Raw genomic sequence first — 18,875 nt, 5'->3', positions numbered from 1 at the left:
ATGAGTAGTAAGTAAACCCATTTTCCTGTACCCCCTCATCCTTACTTAGCTTCATATACTTATTAATATCTGGCATCCTATGTATTTTACTTATTATTTGTCTGCCTTCCTTCATTAGAATATGTGACATGAAGGCAGTTGTGTGTGTGTGTGTGTGTGCTTTGTTCATAGCTGTATCCTAAGGAACTAGAACATTTCCTGATTCATATTAGGTGCTAATTAAATGTCACTGAATGAAAATATATATGCTTAGACTACAGTAGGTCCTTGATAAATGCTTGTGAAATATATCAAAGCATTTATCTTATGTAGTACAGTAAAATAATTATAAATTGACTCATATTGTCACAAATGTGACACAAATGTGACACATTGACACAAACTGTCATAAATAAGTAAAACTTAAAAATTTACTTTTGGTTTTGATAAAAGTAAATCTCATTCATTTCATTGTATACCCTGAATTGATTAAAATATTACTAAAGTTTCCTTAAAGCTTGATGACACAATTCCCCTAAGGTTATAAGAAAAGATTGATTAAAAAAAGTAAATTCAGGGATTTTTCTTAGTTTTGTTTTGCTTATTTCCAACTAAATATCTTCCATGGATATAGTTACTTATAAATAGTCACCTTGTATGAACTTCTGCGACATTATCATGTGTTATATTTTAGCATATGTATATTTTTACTTGGAACATGTTTTTCCTAAATTTTTGTTCATAATTCATTTGTCTTATCATTAATATTTCTTGATAAAAGCATTCTATTTCCTCCAGTATTTTGGAATTTCTGGCCACTGAAACGGCTATAATTTCCTATAATGCAGCATACTCATTTACAATAAACTAATGCTTTCTGTCTCAGGCACAAAAATGTAACAAACTAGACAAAAGCAGATGTCTCTGAAGATGTTCCTCAGATTCCAGCTATGTTTATGATCCAAAATAAAGTAGCAGTTTTGTTTTCTAAGTGGGTTATTTTATTAGTAATAAAATATCTTGAACTTGGAAATTGTATTTATTTATACAAGAAATCAAAAGAAACATAATTTAACAGATGCTATATTTTAACGAATAGTCCCCCCATAAAGAATAATTCCCTTTATATAATGTTTTTAGCTAGTCCTTAGATGTTTGTATTAGAGCCCTTTTTTTGTCCCCAGTAACATAATGTATCATTTAACATAATAGAGCTGTTTGCATATTGCTGATTCTTTTTGAGAAAACATATTCTTGACAGAAAACTTAAAAGCTAGTATCATTTAAAATGTAAACTTGCAAAGCTAGTCCCATGAAAGACTCTGTATATCTTCACTGTGATCCCAAAATTCTAAAAAGAATATATACGATAACTGAGGTCTAGTCCAGAAAAAAAAAAAATGAAGATTCAATACAGGCTAATGAAATTTAAAATGGCAATTTTTATTTGGCTAATACATAAAACAATTCATACTTACATGCAGAGATTGCATCACACTTTTAATATGTTTACATCAAGAAACTAAAATTTAAACAGGAAGATTATCACAGTATAAGAACTGTAAAAAATTAATAAACAGAAACCTCAATTAAAGATTTGGGAGACCAGCAGGGGGAGCTCTCACACCCTGTGACAATAGTGGAGTCTAATAGGAAGAAGGATTCCTCTTCTTTCCTGGCAAGGACTCAACCAATGAAAAGCCACGGACTCTTCGTTTACTATAGTCCTCCCAACTTCCTTTTCCCCTCTTTAGCGTTTGCCTTCCCTTGTCTGTGGGGACTTGTACATTGCACACTATGGTTGCAGACCCTGAATTATGATTCTCTGCTGATCCCCAATTAACCCATCTTTGTTGGAGAAATACCTGGCATTCTATTTTTTTTCAAGTCAACAGTACAAATTCTTGCCGTATCTCAAAGGAAAAAAAAAAGTTTAAAACCAAATTAAATGAAACACTAAAATAAATCAAAATACAAAAAAAGAAATCCAGAAAAGCTTGACTTTTTGTTTATGATGATTCAGTTTTAAGTGTATTGATAACATTTTTTTTAAAAAGGGGAAAAAAAAAAACCCTCAGAAAAACTTCTAAGTGCATGTTTCTAAAATAAAATGGCAACAGAATCTTGAGATAGGCAACTTACTACTTTTTTCTTTGTATGTAGATCATTTTCATTATTTTTTCATTTTGCATGAAATTTAGAATTAAATTCTAATATAAGGGATCAAAAAACTTATAATGCATTTCTATTAAATGAATAGAAATTCCTTTCTCTTTCATAGCCCTTAAAGTGTAAATTAAATGTATGGAAATGGAGTAATTTTCTTTCCTCTTTCTTCACTTTATGTGAAACTGTGAGGCCAAAAAGAACTTAAAATATTTAACAACATAAATAATATTGTATTAATTAGAAGATTCATAAAGTGTCAGTCTTTGGGGACAAGTTCTCAGGGACCATTCTACTACAATCTTTTAAAGTACTGTGAACCTCTCTGACATATTTAAGGTGATGATTTTTGGATATTTTATGTATTCATTCATCCCTTAACTTGAATTTTGTTTATTAAAAATTATTAAAATATACTACCTGTCTCAATCTCTCTACACAGTAAAAGAGATATAACAATATAAATATTTAAAATATAATGTGTTGGGTTAAAAAAAAATGGATCTATGTATACCATGCAGCAGTACGCTTAAAAAGGAGGAGGTTACATTGACTGATGTTTAGGGAGTTGTACACTATTGTTTCTAAAGTGCGATGAATTCACTAGTTTGAAAAAACAAGATATGCGGGCAATGGGAGTGGCATGGCTGGGACTGTATTATGTGTTTAGAGAACTTTAAAAGCATGCTACTGATGGTTCACTGAGTTAAGCGGTAGAAATGTTTCAAATAAAAATCTGGAGTTGCATGCAAGTTCCACATAATTTCTTTATTCACCTGTTCAACAAACTTCCAGTTAGCTACACAGGTTTGGGGGAGGGGTCAAATGATGAATAAACTGAACATGGATTGTTCTCACAAAACCTACAGCCCAATGGACAGAAAAGCTTATTCAAAAATGCACGTAAAATGTGAAAGGGCTATTGTAGAGAGAGTAGCCAGTCTGGTTATTTGTTGTTGAGTAACAAACTTCTCCTAAGCTTAGTGGTTAAAAACAATTTATTTTTATTATTATTATCATCAGCAGCAGCAGCATTATTCTGCTTGTTTGTTTGACTTGAATCAAGTAAGTGATTCTCTCACACAATTGCAGCCAGATATTGGAAGGGGCTGAATCAACTGAAGGCTCAATTGGGCTGGAAATCCAAAATGGCATTTGGTACTGAGTTGCTGTCTGGGAGCTTAGCTGGAGCTGTTGACAAGCACACCAATGTGCGGCCTCTCCATGTGGCTTGGACCTCTCACAGCATGGAGGCTGGGTTCTGAGAGTGAGCATTCCAAAACCAGGAAGCAGAAAAGTACCCGACTATGTAAAATGTATGCCTTGAAATGCCATATACTATGGGTCAAAACAGTCTCTTAATCTGCCCAGACTCAAGAAGATGGAAAAATACTTATATTTAGAAAATGAAATCTGTTCCAGTAACCATATAATTTATTATTCAAGTAGGGTTACCTTTGACAAGGTGAGTACAGTTTTCTATTTTTACACCTAATTTATAATTCCCCATGATTCTGACAACCCTTGCCACCTAGTGACTCAGTGGCTTCTTGAATCTTGCTGGATATGCCATGAACCATAGCACTGCAGGCTGGTATATTAAATGGAGAGAAACGAAATAGAAGACTGTCTCTTACTGCAAGGAGTAAGATGTCCTTAACCATTTGTAACCGAGCATTGCAGGCTGATATATCAAATGGCCAGAAATAAAACAGAAGATTCTCTCTTACTGCAAGGGATAAGAGGTCCTTAACCATGTGTAACCGAGCATTTTGCTTTAGTAACATGCCCTACATACTGACCTTGAAAGGGAAGCATTAGTTATGTTGCTTTCAGAATGGATCCAGAGAGCAGAGCTATCACCAGTCATTTTCTAGTGATACTCTGTTTACTGAATATGCATTTCAGTTACTACTAGATGATTACCTGGAAGTAACTGAAAATAAAATTTAAATGTTTTTCTAACCTACTGAGGCTATTTTAATACAAATTTCAAAATAATATTTCATTTACAAAAAGAAAAATTAAGAGATATGCTAAACCAGCCAGGAAACTTGGAAAACAGGCACAAATTAGGATTCTCCTGGGCAATCCAGAATATGGTCACCCTAAAGGATATATGGACACAATACTAAATAAGTACACAGAGAAAAAGCTACTGAAATTTAATGGAGGACACAGAAGGGTTTTCTGACAAGCTAAGCATTTTTAACTTTATCCTCAGGCTATGTACAGTTCAAGCATGAAAATACAAAATCAGATTGGCACTTCAGAATCATAACTATGTAAATAAAGGAAATGGCTTGGAGCGAGTATATACAGAGTGATAAAAGAACAATGAGGAAGCTATAACCATTTTCAAGACAATATGATATTAGAGGAATGTATGAACTAAAATGTTAGCAATAAGGATGAAGGATATTATTTAATCAAAATCTAGAATAAAGAATTATCAGACATAATTACCAAACATTTAGCATGGTACTATCATACCACCTTTAAAATAATTTAGTTTTAAGCTAACTTTCAATTTAATGAATGATGGCATTAGAAAATTAGAAATTCCAGTTTTCTTGATCAGAGATTTAAGCTCCAACTGTCCTTCAGACCCCCTGACTGTTAACATTGGATATAATCCACAACCACCAACAACAAAAAATTGATATTTTTAATCAAAGCTAATTACTGAAAAGTCAACTCATAATAATTTCAGCAAAAAGTTCCAGTAAAACATATATTCTCGAATGTTTTGCATCAAAAAGGATTGTCTAAAATGATATCAAAGTGGTGTATTTTAAAGACTTTCATATAGAAAGCAGGCTAACTAAGGCATTAGAAGGCTGATGCTTGTGCATCACTTTTTTTAGGGAAATCATGGTCTATTTGGAGGTAGGGTGATTTTAATTTGTTTATTTTCTTGAACTTGATATTTTTGAGTACGAGATGTGAGGAAATTTAAACAATCCTTTCTTGAGGTTGGCATGCTAACGTACACACACTGTTTCTTTACAGTCTATAAGGGAGATTATACACTAGCTTAGAGGAATGCCAGAATAACAAGAATGGGCAGCAAGGAATATGTCACACATGTGGACTAACCACATGTCACCTCTATGGGGCTAGGCCACTTCTTGTTCTAACATAATTCAAAATTTCATTGTGATTGTATTGGCATTATATATCAGTACCCTGGATAATGTCTATAACACATTTTGATCATCATTGTGTAGCGATTTAAGAGCAAGGGCTCTGGTGCCACACAGCATGAGATTGAATCCGAGGTCCTCCATGTTCAAAAAGTATGGATGAGCTAACTTCTCTAACAACTTTCTCACCTGTTAGTCAGGGATACCAATAGTCCCTGCTGTGAAGGATCTGTTAAAAATTAAATGAGTTGATAAATATAAAACACATAGAATGCAGAATGGCTTAGAGATAGATTAGGGAGATAAACTATTTTGTCATCCAGACAGGGACGCCTGGAGAAAGAAAGGGTAAACTGAGAACTGAGACTGTTGTAGGCAAAAAGATTCACCTAATTAAACGTTACTACATGTGTTTTGTGGTGTTAATCTCCTGTGAATCAACCTTTATTTCATGTACACAAGCAACAAACAGTGTTTCTACCAGACACTGTTTTGTGCTGGTGATAACAGCAGTCTTCAAAACACAAACTCTGCTGCTGTCACGGGATGGTGATAGATTTCAACAATTGTACAAATTATTTACTTACAACTGTAATCATTCTAAGAGGAAATAAGATCATGTACAATGTTTAGAAACACAAAACAAAAATTACACATACCACAAAAATGAAGTAAAATGAAATTAATAACCCAATTTGCATTAACGATTTAAAGTTCCATGTTTTTATAATCAGGAGTTTTAATGTGTTCTTAGGTATTGTGTGCTGAATGTAGTGCATGAAAGAAAATGTTAATTAAATGGGAAAACAGGTGGCTTGTTTCACAAAACAGAGCTTTTAAAAATTGTTTACTGGGCTTCCCTGGTGGCGCAGTGGTTGGGAGTCTGCCTGCCGATGCAGCGGATGCAGGTTCGTAACCCGGTCCGGGAAGATCCCACATGCCACGGCTGGGCCTGTGAGCCATGGCCGCTGAGCCTGCTCGTCCGGAGCCTGTGCTCCGCAACGGGAGGGGCCACAACAGTGAGAGGCCCGCGTACCGCAAAAAAGAATAATAAATTAAAATTTGTTTACTTTTAAGTCATGAATTAATGAATTTGTATTGATTCCAGCATGTGGTAAAGAAATCTATTTGAAATAAAGACAGTTTATTGTTAGTGCTAACAAAACATTAAACCATTTACATGGATATGCCTCTAGATTTTCAATAATTTTTAATTTTAACTAATGCAATTAATTTACAATGCACAAATAACATTCAAATATTGACACTGACTTAAATGTGTGGTGGTATTATGAGATTTAGGAATTATAAGACACTATACTCTCTTGTTAATCAAATTGGGGAATGCAAAAACAAAAACAAAACAAAATACTCTGCTCAATTATTTTATGTATTTTTTTCTGGGAAACATTTGGCACATGCATTGTACAAATTTCTACTGCTAATCATAGAACTGGAACGACTTTCATATTATTGAATTTCTTATAGGAACATTTCTTCTGTCAGTCTTGAAAAAAACTTCATAACTCTTAGCTAGTAGGAAATCTAGCAGCCTAATTTGAGTCCTGAAAAAGCTTGTTCTTAGCCACTTATGTCTCTATCTGTATGTCTATATCTATCTATATATCTTTATATCTTGGTTGAGAGGTGGAAAATTACTAGCTCTGAGAAGGAAAATGTGTGCACGTGTGTGTGTGTGTGTTGAGTGAGTACAGTTAAGGAATGAGAATAAGCAGTAAGTCAGGAATTTATTCTTTTTGTTCTGAAGGCTTATTGTCAGTGGTTAAGCAACAAGAGACAAAGAATGAACAAGGTGAGAGTGCAAGTCAATGAAATTTTCTGTCAGGAAGGAGTGAGTATGGAATCTATCATGACCGTATTCTTCCACTGACTCCTGTCCATCAAGAATGGAACAAGAGGGCTTCCCTGGTGGCGCAGTGGTTGAGAGTCCGCCTGCCGATGCAGGGGACACGGGTTCGTGCCCCGGTCCGGGAGGATCCCACATGCCGCGGAGCGGCTGGGCCCGTGAGCCATGGCCGCTGAGCCTGCGCGTCCGGAGCCTGTGCTCCGCAAAGGGAGAGGCCACGACAGTGAGAGGCCCATGTACCGCAAAAACAAAAACAAAAAAATTAGAAAAAAAAAAAAAAAGTAAAGCACAAGTGGTGGAGTGACTCGCACTGCAGACTGAACTATCAACAAGTACTTATGGCTCTGGTCCCTACTCAAAAGTAGTTGTGTTATGGGCTTTCTCAGTAAATGGTTCAAAGCAACACACACGTATTTGATAAAGGTTACCTCTATAAATCTAAGAGGCTCAGAATTATGGCACTTCTTTCTGAGGTGCTGGGTACCTGACTCTCTGGGACTTAATCCCACCTTCTGGCAGACATATTGTCTTAAGAGGTTACATTGACATTCGCTAATTTTTACTTACAAGCTCCAGTCAGCATGATTATCACCAACTGAATGACACACCATGATAACTTGGGCAATAGCAAAAGATCGAGGTAACAGCCTGATTTTGCCAGGGACCTGTAGAACTACAATAATCCTGAGCTTAGACAGTAAAGTTGTACTGATGTCCTTATAATATGAGACTACATGGCTTCTGCTGGCATTTCCTATTTGATAAAGAGGAGAAAACATTTGTATATCAAAGACAAAGGTTTGGTTTGTTGGGTCCAGTAAATATAAAATAACTAGCACAGCAGGTAGAAATGAAGTCAACACCTGATAAAAATAACATTAATACACACTCATTTATCAATATCTGTTTTTCTTTTAGAAGTAAAATAGAAAAATTCAGAGAAAGTGATAGGAAAGATACTTCTACATTTTTCATGTCTCTCAGTGTGGCAATCATATTTGCAATCTGTCAGCTATGGAATATTGCTTTTGGTTTATTCTTTTGTTAGGACAGGAAAGTATCAAGGGCTTCCACTTTTCCCTTTTTTCTATAATAAACCCTAACCTATGGTTCAGGGACCTGACATAGAAATTCTGCCACTTGTTTCCCAGCTATGGATTTAAGAACAGGAAAATAGTAAAATGTATGTTTGTGGGCATATTGAGACAGATTTAGATAAACCTCTTCATTTGTAATTTGATCTCCTGTGTTATTTATGAATTTATTTCCTCTCAGCTCCATATTTACCTGTCATTATGTTCTGCATTAATCAATAGTATTTATTAAAGCAACTTTCCTTTAAGGGAGCATAGTGTTAAGCTCTCAGTAAAGGGCACTGGAGGGACATGGGAGGTAGATGATATTGTTCAGATCTTTTGACTATTACAAATCCATTCAAACATTTCTATCACTGTAAGTGTTGTTCCAGCTATATTATAAAAGAGAAATTCTAAAACTATTTTTAATACAGGTTACTATTGAATCTAGTTTCATGTCATCCAATCAGGCTAACTACTAGAAAAACTCCTCTGTGGCAGGAACTAACTCAATGAATCTAAACACTCTGGTTGGTCTGGCTTTGTCTAACACTACATACCTTCCTCTATGAGATAATGCCTGAGAATTTTTTTCTCAGAAATTTGCCTTAGGTTCTGCCAACATAAATGGTAAAAACTTTGCAGTACTTTAATAGGTATTATATCTCCTTCCAAGAAAGGTTTTATCTTCTCCTTGGATGATTTAGTTATTTTCCTCTATTTATCCAGATCTAGTTGGGTCTGGATGAAATGAGAGGTAGTGGGGTGGGTCTTGAGGAAAGCTGGTATCTGTGTGCAAGCAAATGTCCCTTTGTGGAATTGTACAGATTTTCTGAGTAAGGGGAGACTGGTCTCCTCAGATGAGAAGAGAATGGTGTCGGCTCAGAAGGGAGGCACAGTGGGATAGGGTGATTTAATACAGTTAGATTCATTAGAATTTACCCCAAGTGCCTGCCATCCAGTCTCCCAAGTTTTCTCAACTACTTAAATTTAGTATAAATGACCTTCAAAGCTGTGCATTATACTCATTTTATAACTCTTTATAGTGCAGTCACAGATATTTGGATTGGAAATTGGATACATTGACCCAGGAGAAGATTATTTCAAGTCAGTCATAGGAGATCTCTGGTTTTCCTACCTGGTCCAGAATTGAAATTTAAAATAATTTTCTGGTCATTTACTTTCTGTAAGTTCTCCAGTATAATCAGAGGCTGTCATCACCCCACAGTCACTTAATCATTATTTCCAATATGTCATTCTATAGCTCAGGCAGTTTCATCTCCTAAGTCGGTGCTTTCTGTAAGAACATCATTCCAGCCAATAATAAGTTATAATTTAAGTAAATATTTTGCTACTGCACTCTCCTTGCCTATCCAAACCCAATTTACCACTGATGATGACTCTTACTAACCTGAAATCAAACCAAGTCATACATGGAGTTCCAAATTTCTGCATATGCTCTCTTCTGTGAAAATATTTCAAACACTTAATACTTTATCAGGAAAGATTCAAATGGGAAAACAGAAGTTTACACTATGCATTTCAAATAAGAAGGATTTAATACAGGAATTTTGATGATTAAAAGCTATTCCAAAGAATGGTCAGAGAGGGTATTTCTAGGTTTCAATTATTGGACACTGTAGGAATCAGAGGAAACAACGATGCATAATGTCAGTTGCTTTCAACACCAGAAGTAGATGATTATTATTAGTAGAAAGATGCCTAAAAGCCAAGGACAATACCTGAATTTTTGCCTTATCATAAAGCAAATACACCTGTCCACAGTGTCAACTAGACAAATAGGCTTTCTTTCTGTTTTGCTTTCAAAACTTTATATGAGTACTTTTCAATAGCAACATTTAACCTGAAGCTTGATTTTTAAGAGTCTAAGAAATGAAGGTTTAGGGATTTTAGCCCTTATGGTACAAGAGAAGGCATATAAGGGCAGAAGGATAATATCTAGCTCAGAGAGACATTGATTGTTTTGAGCAGATGATGTTTTAGTCTGTTTTGGCAGCTGCAAGAGAATATCATACACTGGGTGGCTTATAAAGAACAGAAATTTATTTCTTACAGTTTTGGAGGCTGAAAAGTTCAAGATCAAGGCACTGGAATATCTGGTATTTAATGAGGACCCAGTTCCTAGTTCATGGACATCCATCTTCTCGCTGGGTTTTCACACAGTGGAAGGGACGTCTCTGGGATTTCTTTTATAAGGGCACTAATCCCATTCATGAGGGTGCCATCCTCATAACTTGATCATCTCCTAAAGGCCCCAAGTTGAAATACCATTACACTAAGGATTAATTTTAAAAATGGGAAGTTTTGGAGGACAGAAACATTCAGTCTATAGCAGGTGAGTTCTATATTCTAAATAATCCAAATTCTAAAATGATCAGTCTATTTGCTGTGCTGAAAGTAGACAGGAGGAGCATCAGTAAAGAATCAGTGAAGCCAGGAGGAATTTCTTTCACTACTCAAGGAAAGGAAAGAGATAATGGCAATTTGCTTCAAGATGGCAGTGGTGAAGTTGGTGAGAAATATTCAAATTCTGGAAATATTTTGAAGGTGAAGCTGTGGTGAACCACAGTTCCTCCTGTGGGTGAACTGGATGTGGAGTTTAAGGGAACAGGTGAAGTCAAAGAACATTGCTATGCTTGAGCACTGAAGGATTGAGTTGCCATTAATGTGGATAGGAAAGACTGTAGATAGAGTTTATTGAGGAATAATACAACAACTTTAGTTTGTATACTATGAGAAGTTTTTAAAATATATTAGTAAGCATATTGAGTAAATGGTTGAATATTTCAGTCTGGAGTTTTGAGTGTATAACTTGGGATTCACTGACATATAGATGTATTTAAAATCATGAGACAGATGAAATAGCCACAAATAGTGGATACATTTTTAGTGAAGACAAAAGAAGACTGAAGCTCAGGATATTCCACACTTAAAATCTTGGGAAAAGAAGAGAATCCAACAAGGTAGGAAGGAAATCTTAAATCAAAGGGGGGGGGGAAGAGTGAATCACTGAAGACAGAGAGACCAGCTACGTTAAACACTACTAATAGGGCATGTCAGATAAGGGCTAAAAACTGACTATTCCACTTAGCTATACAAAGATGATTATTAAAATTGTTAAGAAAAAAATATGAAAAAAAAGTGTAGCCAAATGTGTGACTGAAAGGATTTGGGTGAGAACGGGAAGATGAAAGGCTAGGTAGAAGTAAAAGAGGTTTTGGATTTTTTCCAAATTTCCTCACATAAAACACACACGTGTGCATGTGCACACACACACACACACACACACACACACACACAGATATCACCTTCAACAAACTGGACGCATTGTCATGAAATACAGAATATAATTTTATGGGGTCAAACCACTGATATTAGTAGGACCAATGTAATATGACAGCTATGTGTGAGAAAGAAAAGGGAAAAAAATTGGGATATTTTGATAGTCCTAATAGCTTAAAACCTAGAAAATACCAGCTAATATTCACTTTACCAAAAGGAAGATTACCTAATAAGCATGGAGGAATAAGAAGGTATAGGAATGCAACAGCCAAAACTAGGAGTCGTCTTCCTAAAATTCCTTTTACTGATTAATGTCAGAGGGCCAAGAAATACTAGTACTTATGGCGGTGGACTGGTTCTCAGAGATCTTAGAAATATTCAATGGAAGATACCTTTAAGAAAAACAAAATTTAAAAAAAGAAGACGCTCATTAGGGTAGAATAAAACTTCAACAAAGATGGAAAACTGCGGTACATTCAAGAGAAGTTTGAACACCAATAGGAAATGCAAGTAGAGAAAACAGACAAGACTCGGAAGGATTTGGGTAGGCTCATAAAGGGAATACGTTAATAAAGGTCACAAGTGTTGGTGAGCATTTGGTTATTTGGTTGGATATAATATATGAATACATAAATATAAGTTAGCTGTCAACCTTTGTCACCTTTATAAATATCATTAATATGCCCCATGTTTTAGATTCTTAAATCCTAATATGAAGACTTAACCATTTATACTCTGCATATCTAGTATTAAATTATTATACATTAGCTATTAAGTATAAATTTGCTTCTCTCTAGAGGCATTGATGTTAAACCAAAAATATTTTCCAGCTATGCATGATGAAATCACACTCTTCTGTTCCTACAGTGATCATGTTCTTAAGATTCTAAACATAAGGACAGAAAAATATTTCCTCACATCATCAGAAGGTAATGGATAGACTTGAATATAAAATTTTACAACGTTAAGGCCTTAACTCGATTCTTTTGTAATAAAGATACAATCTTTTAAAATATAGAAAGTTTGAAAGTGGTTGCTTCTATTTCCAGCACTGTAATGTATGAACTTGCAAATAAATAAGAAAATTTAAACAGTGATTCTACCATTGATTACTATCAAGAGAGCATTCTGCAATTCATAAATCTAAGTGAGGCCTATTTTGCAACTTGTCATCTTTTGTAAATCAACATTTTCTTTGGAAAAAATAGAGTACATTGGAAGTACAAAACAGCAAAGCATATTTTAACCTATCTAAATGTGTGATAAATTGTACTTTTCTATTTGAAGTAGATAAAATGAACATTTATCAGAAATATAACTTAGTTGTAGCTACAGGACATTCATGCATACTTTCTAAATAAGACTACCATTGATTTGGACAGATCAAATGAATATAAATCATGACTAAACATAATCATCTAGTCTTTGGCATGATTAAATACTTTGGGGTTATGATTTATTTAGCTTACATACTTAGATATTTTACTTTTAAACATACATTGTGATATCAATCTAACTGGAATAATTTACTATCTCCTTCTCTTTGCTAAGAGAAAATGAAGGAAACCTAATTTGATTTCTTAATACAGGGGGTGCTTCCCTGTACAAAGGGGTCAGAAAAATGTGATGTATACTATTTAATGTGTAGTAGGCTCCAAGTTGAAGTAAGAAAGAAACCAATTACTACTTTACACAATAATACAATTCTTGAATTGCTAAGGAAAATAGAGATATCTAGCTAATTTCTTGATACTGTTCTGGCCCTCAAAATGAATGTCTTTGCTTGAAAGACATATGTGTTGAAAAAAATTAATATTAAAGAAACAATCATGCTTTCATTTGGCAAGTTTTTGTGAACTAGAAAGGAAATATGACTGTTTCTAGGCTTGATCATGGTTTTCGGTGGACTTTAGTAAGCAACAGTGATCTTAATACTCAATGCCAGGGCTACTATAGAGAATGAAACAGTCAGGATAACAAGCATAGAACAGAAAATACAGACAGATCCAGAAATTAAGATATTGTCCTGTGACCAAGGGTGAAGATTCACTTCGAGACAATGGAATGATTTATTAAGGAGAGAAGGAGAACTACTTAGAAAATGAAAAATAAAATGAGGAGTATCTTCAAGAGAACCTTATGACTACTTTTATCCTTCCTTCCCTTGAGAACCCTGAGGAATCCTTATTTTAGTAAGAGCCTTCACATGGTAATGTTAACATTTAGGGTATATGGGTAAAGGGTGTACGGGAATTAATTTTCTGTACTATCTTTACAAATTTTTTCTGAGTCTGAAATTATTTCAAAATGAAAGTTAAAAATTGAAAAATATACAAAACAAAAAAAACCAAAATTACCATTTCACATGATATTTGTCTTAGAAACTGTTCACAGCCTTTAGTTATATATACCATAGATATGGTGCATATATGTTTATGAATGTTATATCCTCTCTTGTATTGATCCCTTTATCATTATATAATGCCCTTCTTTTTCTTTTATTAGAGACATTGTTTTAAAGTCTACTTTGTTGGATATAACTACTGTTACCCCAGCTTTCTTTTTGTTTCCAATTTGTGTGGAATATCTTTTTCCATCCCCTCAGTTTCTGTCCGTGTGTTTTTTTAGAACTGAAGTGAGGCTCTTGTAGACATCATATAGATGGGTGTTTATTTTTTTTTATCCAGTTAGCCGCCCTATGTATTTTGATTGGAGCATTTGGTCCATTGTCATTTAAAGTGATTACTGATAGGTATATACTTATTGCCATTTTGTTACTTCTTTTCTGGTTGTTTTTGTAGTTCTCTGGGTTTTTTTCTTCTTTTTTTAGTCACTTTCCTTATGATTTGATGATTTTCTTCAGCGTTATGTTTGCTTTTTTCTCTCTTGTATTTGTGTATCTGTTGTAGGATTTTGATCTGGGGTTAGCATGGAGCTTCTGTATGTTAACTACATCTACTTGTTTTAAACTGATAGTCACTTAAGTTCAAACACATTCTAAAAGTTCTACATTTTTTACTCTTTCCCCTAACTTTTTATGTTTATGATGTCACATTTTACATCTTCATGTCTATCCCTTGTTTATTGTAGTTATAGTTGATTTTACAATTTTTGTCTTTTAACCTTCTTATTAGCTTATTAAGTGGTTGATCCACAGCCTTTACTATGTACTTGCCTTTACCAGTGGGATTTTTCCCTTCCTATAATTTCTTATTTTTTTGTAGCATTTTCTTTTTCATTTAAAGAAGACCAGTTAACACTTCTTGTAAGATCAGTTTAGTAATAAATTGAGCTCTTTTCATTTTTGCTTGTCTGAGAAGCTCTTTCTCTTTCAATTATGAATGATAACCTTGTTGGATACAGTATCCTAGTTTGTAGGGTTTTTTTTCTTTCAGCACTTTAAAGATATCATGCTACTCCCTTCTGGCCTGCAAAGTTTCTGCTGAAAAATCAGCTAATAGCCTTATGGGGGTCCTTTGTATGTGTCTCTTTGTTTTTCTCTTGCTGCCTTTAAAATCCTCTTTAACTTTTGCCATTCTAATTATGATATGTCTTGGTGTGGGTCTCTTTGGTACACCATGTTTGGGACTCTCTGTGCTTCCTGTACCAGGAAGTCTGTTTCCTTCTTCAACTTTGGGAAGTTTTCAGCCATAATTTTTTCAAATACTTATTTTACCCCCTTCTCTCTCTCTTCTCCTTCTGGGACCCCTGTGAGGCAAATGTTAGTACTTCTGATGTTGTCTCACAGGTCCCTTAAACTATTCTCATTTTTTTAAATTTATTTTTCTTTTTGCTGTTCTGATTGGGTGATTTCCATTATTCTGCCTTCCAAATTGCTTCTGTGTTCTTCTGTATCATCCAATCTGCTATTAATTCCCTTTAGTGTATTTTTTATTTCAGTTATTATATTCTTCCGCTCTGACTGGTTATCTTTTATACATTCTGTTTCTCTGTTAAAATTCTCACTGAGTTCATCTATTCTTTTCTCCCATTCAGTTAGCATTCTTATTACTATGCTCTGAACTCTTTATCACGTAAATTATTTAACTCTGTTTCATTAGAGGATTTTTCAGGTTGTTGTGGGTTTTTTTTGTTTGTTTGTTTGTTTTTTTGTACATGGGCCTCTTACTGTTGTGGCCTCTCCCATTGCGGAGCACAGGCTCCGGACGCGCAGGCTTAGCGGCCATGGCTCATGGGCCCAGCCACTCCGCAGCATGTGGGATCTTCCTGGACCAGGGCACGAACCCGTGTCCCCTGCATCGGCAGGCAGACTCAACCACTGCACCACCAGGGAAGCCCTTTCAGGTTGTTTTTTCTTTTCTTGTTCTTTCATATGAAACCTATTCCTCTGTCTTTTCATTTTCTTGAACTCTCTCTGTCTCTATGAAATTTGGTGAAACAATTATGTATCCCAGTCTTGAAGGTGTACCATTGTGTGGGAGTATCCCTATGAAATCTGTGTGTGCCCAGTGGCTTTGGTGGGAAAGTTGGATCTGAGTTGAGTAGGGGCTGCATCTTCCCCCGAGATGTGCGGGCATCCACCACCTTTGTAGAAGGTAGGGCTGGAGTTGGAGGGGTTAAAGTCAGAGTCAAGTGCAAGCTGAGTTTTTCCTATGCTCAATGGACATCACTGCCCTCTAAGGGGTAGGGGCATGGCCCGAGGGGCTGAAACAGTAACTCTGACAGAGTTGGGCTTCTCCTGGGTGTGATGGCAGTCTCTGTCTTGGTTTGGGATGTGGCCAGGGCCCGAGGGCTTGAGGCTGAATTTCTGTGCTCCTTTCATTTTTTCCCTAGAATGTATGCCTTGGTTAGAGGCTGGGTTGGAGAAGGAGGGGTTGGTGCCACAACACTGAGCTGGCTTCCCACCCCCACCCCCGCCCACATATGCACAGTGATGTGTGATGCAGCAGTGGCCCTTTGCCCTGGAGCTAGCTAGCCTAGCTCCCTTCTGAGAGTGTCGGCAGGGATGGGCACTCTGGAGGTGGCAATCTCCACCCTAGAGCTAGTCTCAATCCCTCCTGGGTGTGTGTACCAAAGCACCTGCTGGCAATGGTTGCGTCCATCCTGGTCAGAGACAGGGCCAGGGTCTGAGACAGTTCCATTCTCTCCATGCGCACACGCTCTTGTTGGCAACCTGTTGCAAGTATGTACATTTTTGATGGCAAAGACAGCCTCCGCCTTAGTGGGGAGCAGCACCCACCAGAGCAAGAGGGCTGCCGCAGGAGTCCAGTGCTGGCTGGGAGGTGCACTGGGTCCTGGCAAACCAGCCATAGCCCCAGGCAGCTTTCAATCTGTTGCCTCTGCACTGTAATTTGGAGTAAGCAAGACCGTGTGTGTGCTCTTGAAGAGTGGAATCTCAGTTTCTCACAGCTGTCTGGTGTGAGAAACCAGCTAATGGGGCTCTTCTTCCTGGTGTCAGACCCTAGGGCTGGGGTGCCTAATGTGTAGCTCTAACCCCTTGCTCCCTCAGAACCCCTAAGCCTGTGATATTCTCCCTCTTTTCTGTGTCCCCTCATTAGCAGTGCTGGTCCCCACCAGATCACTTCTCCACCCTCCTTACCTGACGCAGTGTGGATTTTTCTTTACAGCCCTTGTTGTAGAAGAGCTATTCTGCTAGTCTCCAGGTCGATTTCGGTAAGAGTTGCTTTATATGTAGTTGTAGCTTAGATGTGTCCCTGATGTTAGGTGAGCCCAAGGTCCTCCCACTCCACCATCTTGATCTCTCTCTGATCCACAGATAACTGTAATTAATTAATTTATTTGTTTTGGGTTGTGTGTGTGTGTCTATGTCTATGCCTGTTTTGGTCTGAGTCTCGTCTCTTTCCCTTACGTAGATGGCATTTAAATAAAAGCCTCATATCACACTTGCTCTTTGAGAGAGCTCTCATCATACCAAATCTTCCATAAAAATCCAGTTATTTTGACTGGTATGCATAACCTCACCTTTACAAGCATTTGTCTTGTTCATACTGTATGCCAGGTATTAATGTTAGATTACTGAAAAATAGTAATAACAAATTTGGTGAAAATTTCTCCAATCCTATGTTTTTCTTAAAAGAATAACCAAAATAAATGCAATAATATCACGCAGTTGTACAAACAATAGCTAGGAACAGTATATGTTTATGCATATATGCATATGTGCATGTATATATGCACATATGCATATATATACATATATAATTTATCACATGTATGTATATCTATCTTTTTTTTTTTTTTTTTTTGCGGTACGCGGGCCTCTCACTGTTGTGGCCTCTCCCGTTGCGGAGCACAGGCTCTGGACATGCAGGCTCAGCGGCCATGGCTCATGGGCCTAGCTGCTCCGTGGCATGTGGGATCTTCCCAGGCTGGGGCATGAACCCATGTCCCCTGCATTGGCAGGCAGACTCTCACCAACTGCGCCACCAGGGAAGCCCTATCTATCATTTTTAATCAGTCACTCTTTATGAATTGAAATAGATCCCCTATTCTCTGAAGACTGCCTTTGATACTGACTCAATTTTTTTGGCTGAGTAAATCACATTGCAATTATCCCTTTGACTTAGTGGCTACGAGCATAAAATGAAGCATTTGAAGGTTACACTGTACCTGCCAAAGGGAAAAACAGCCCTACTTTTTTGCATGTTTAATTTTATTACTTTTCTATAATCATTTTATGGCAATAATGCTTAGGTAAATGTATTCCTTTGAGGTGAAAATTATACATTTTAAAATGGAATAGCTGATCTGAAAAGTAAGTTTCTTTGAGAAAAATTGAACTGGCCTATAAAATGCTATATATTGGTTAAGAAAGAATTTAATTTAGATTGTTTAAGTATTATTTATAGTCTGTCCTTCACTTGACTTTATCAATAAACTCTTCCTCAAAACGTAGAATATCATTTCCTAGGAGTGCCAAAATCTATATAACAAGTGTTATTGACCAATGTGGTACTGTACAAAGCATCTAGTATATATAGCTTGCAGAATATTTTAAAGACAGTATATTAAGAGACTATCTTTGTAATGAGTTTTTACTCAATGAAAGTACTCCTGTGTTTTTCAAGGCTTTTTCTTTCTTTTTTTCATTACTTTTCTTCTCATTTAATTCTTTCTTTTTTTCTTTCCTTTATACTTAATTGAACTATATGTGATTTGAATATTTCTTTTTACTTTTTATTATGTTCTGGGAAGAAACAAAGGAGTTTTTAAATATCAAACTGGGAATATATATACACACAGATAAAAATCAATTAGACAGATAGATAGGCAGATAGATAATTATTGAGATTTGACCAACTTTACAGGCGGACCTAGAAATATTATGTGCAAGGCACAGTTCATATGTATATGCTA

This window comes from Stenella coeruleoalba (assembly GCF_951394435.1).
Source record: "Stenella coeruleoalba genome assembly, chromosome: 3".
Taxonomy (NCBI): Eukaryota; Metazoa; Chordata; class Mammalia; order Artiodactyla; family Delphinidae; genus Stenella; species Stenella coeruleoalba.
Note: the sequence above shows the minus strand (reverse complement) of the source record.